This window comes from Desmodus rotundus, chromosome 10, assembly GCF_022682495.2.
Source record: "Desmodus rotundus isolate HL8 chromosome 10, HLdesRot8A.1, whole genome shotgun sequence".
NCBI lineage: Eukaryota > Metazoa > Chordata > Mammalia > Chiroptera > Phyllostomidae > Desmodus > Desmodus rotundus.
This window is the reverse complement of record NC_071396.1, coordinates 105848024-105850814: the sequence shown is the minus strand read 5'-3', so window position 1 is coordinate 105850814 and position 2791 is coordinate 105848024. Positions and strand designations below refer to the sequence as shown.

The 2791-nt window shown below is 44.6% G+C and overlaps 1 long non-coding RNA gene across 1 annotated transcript; it reads right to left on the bottom strand.

The window, feature by feature from the left end:
- Positions 1-1322: 1322 nt before the first annotated feature.
- LOC123478689 (uncharacterized) lies at positions 1323-2503 on the bottom strand. Its single transcript, XR_006653979.2, has 3 exons — positions 2393-2503; positions 2003-2199; positions 1323-1476 (listed from the first exon to the last, which is right to left on the bottom strand). It is a non-coding gene; the product is annotated as an uncharacterized lncRNA (long non-coding RNA).
- Positions 2504-2791: the final 288 nt, after the last annotated feature.

The window sequence follows — 2791 nt, the reverse complement described above, 5'->3', positions numbered from 1 at the left end:
GAGACATCCCACCCCAATGGGTTTGTTTCTCTGCTAATTATGCTTTACATCAAGCTGGGGCCTTGAACAGCTCTGCTCTCGTCATTCCCGCCCCTTGTCCCTTTATAGGAAGGTAGCATCTCTAAGGATCATAAATCTATTTTGAAAAAAACATAATTAGATACAACTGCTTCTCCAAAAATGGGGGAGGGGACACATAAAAATGCTTAAGACCCAAATCTTCTTTTTTAATGCAGTATTTTGTCACCATGGCTGTTCTTTCTCTGCATATTTTCCTCCACTTCTGACGCACGGAACAGGACCACGGCTGTCAGCTGTGGTAGCTACCTGACAGGCTACATGATCTTCCCCGAAAGCAGCAGAAAAACTGTGTCCCAAGACGGTAGTAGGAGATAAAAGACAGCCTCAGGTAAAGACGATTTGAGGAGTAGCTCATCCTGGGAGGTAGAGCGATCCAGATTTTCAGTGTCTTGCCTCTAGTCAAAGAGGTTCAGGAAAAGCCACCTCGCCAGGCAAAAGGAGATGCAGAGAAAGTGTCCTGGGAAAGCGAGTGGGAGCGGGGCTTCCGCATCCATTCACGGCAGGCGAGGTCCAGTTAAAAGAGAAATGTGAAGGAGCATTGTTGATACATTTTGTGACAAGAGGGCAGTAAGTCTGTAACAACGGACTAGCAGTTCATACAGTATCTTGTTCAGTAAAAGGCACTTCTACCCATTTCATCTTATCTTTTCAGTCCCTCTAATGATTAGCTCGGTAAAACTCAACATGTAATTAATTGGATGTAGTTATGATTAATTTTGGTGAATCAGTGAATTAGTCTAAAAGATGCTAAGTGAAAAATCGAGCCCTCTCCAATCCCAGAATTCCTACCCAACCACTTCCAAAATGAACCCCCCCTGGCCAGACTGGCTCCAGCTTTCCCTCGGTCATCCCGCCTGCTTACGAGGTCCCTGACCCCCTCTATCCCTACTCTTGCTTTCTCTTCTAGGAATTCTTTTCTCCCATGAGGCTACATCTTTTTCTGTGTTCTGTTGGAGTTATTATATATATTCTCTTTTGTCACTTAACTATTAATTGCATGAGAAAAATTCTTAACTCTTCAGCTAAACCACTCATTCTTAAAGATCAGGACCTATGATTTATTTTTCTCTACATTTGCACAAAAGTGATATTCATTAAATATGTACTGTACTTACCAATTAATGAATTAATCATGTAAAGCAAATAAATCAATTGTGAAACAACGCATTCATTAAGCCCTTGTACAAAGTGTAGTCCTGTATCGGCAGGAAGATACAAAAAAATATACACAAAGTAGGGTCTCTATCCAGTAGCTTTATTTTATGTTTAGGGAAATAAACCCTCGACTAGTGAAAGATGGCCAGTGATGCATAGATAATGAGTACACAGTGAGCCGTGCAGAAATGGTGAGTTAGCAGTGCCTGGAACATGGTAGCCAATGAATGTCGAACAGCCCTGTTAAATAAAAACAAATCTGGACTTAGGTAAGGAGAGACTTCATTTGAAAAGACTACCGTAATACCAGAAGGGAGGACATTGCATTAAGGGAAGGGGCTCTCCCAGCAGAGCAGGCGGACATAGTCAAGTACGGAGAGGGCAAGTGGTGCACTAGAGGAACACTCTCACTCTGAGATCTCCAAGTGTGTCGGAGGCCAGGCCGGAAGGGACTTCTTTAAATAGAAAGACTCGGTGGACACAGACACCAGTATGGTGATTACCAGAGGGGAGGGGGATGGAGGAGGCAGGGGAGAGTAAGGGGGGAAGGGGTAAATGGTGATGGAAGGAGACTTGACTTGGGATGGTGAACACATAATACAATATACATATGATGTATGGCAGAATTGTATGCCTGAAACCTATATAATTTTATTAACAAATGTCACCTGAATAAATTTAACTTGAAAAAAGAAGTAAATGAGGTAGAAAGCACTGGTGGGGAAGGAGGAAGGTATAGGAATTGGGGTCTGATCAGGGAACTTACTTCCTTGAAGTCAGCTGATTCTGGGGTGGAGGGTCTGGGGGGCTATGGCGTCATCCAATGCTCCAGGGTGGAGGTGAGCAGGCAGAGTTCCATGGCTTGGGGGTAGGAGGGGAGCCTGAAGATGAGACACAGCCTGGGAGTTTGGACACAGCCTAACTTCAGTTTCGTAACATCAGAAAGTCCAGCATTTTCTTCCTCTGTAAAATAAGAGCATTAGAGAAGGGGATGGCTGAGGTTCTCCTAAGCCGTTCTATTTATACAAAATAAATAGCAAAGCCCCCCCCCCCCCCCCACTAGAATAAAAAGCCTCCTGGCTATTCAGACTGAGTAATTACTTTACATAACACATTCAGTCTGGAGAACTCAAGGCTCTCTGAATTTCTCCTCTACCTAATTGTCAGAAAATCTCCATGAGATGGGTATTATTCTCAGGACTCTTTAAGAAACAAGACAAAGTCTTAGGGAAATGATGTCGCTTATTTATCAAAAGGCAAAGAAAAGGGGAGCAGGTGGAGCCAAGCCGAGCCTGACGTCCTATTGCCCTCATGCGGTGGGCGGTCTCACTAGCCACACCCTCTAATCCTCTCCAGAAGGGCAGGACTGTTGATACTACTGGATCACTCCTAGGCGTTTAGAGGGAACCCAGTGCGTGGGAACACGGAGATAAGAGCTAAATCTGTCTGCTGGAGGGACCAGGAGCTGCTCTCTAGCCGAAGGAGTGCGGATTGGGACCCCTTTGATGCCTCACAGGCTCTTTTAAAAATGATCCTAAATTGTGCCTCAGGGGAG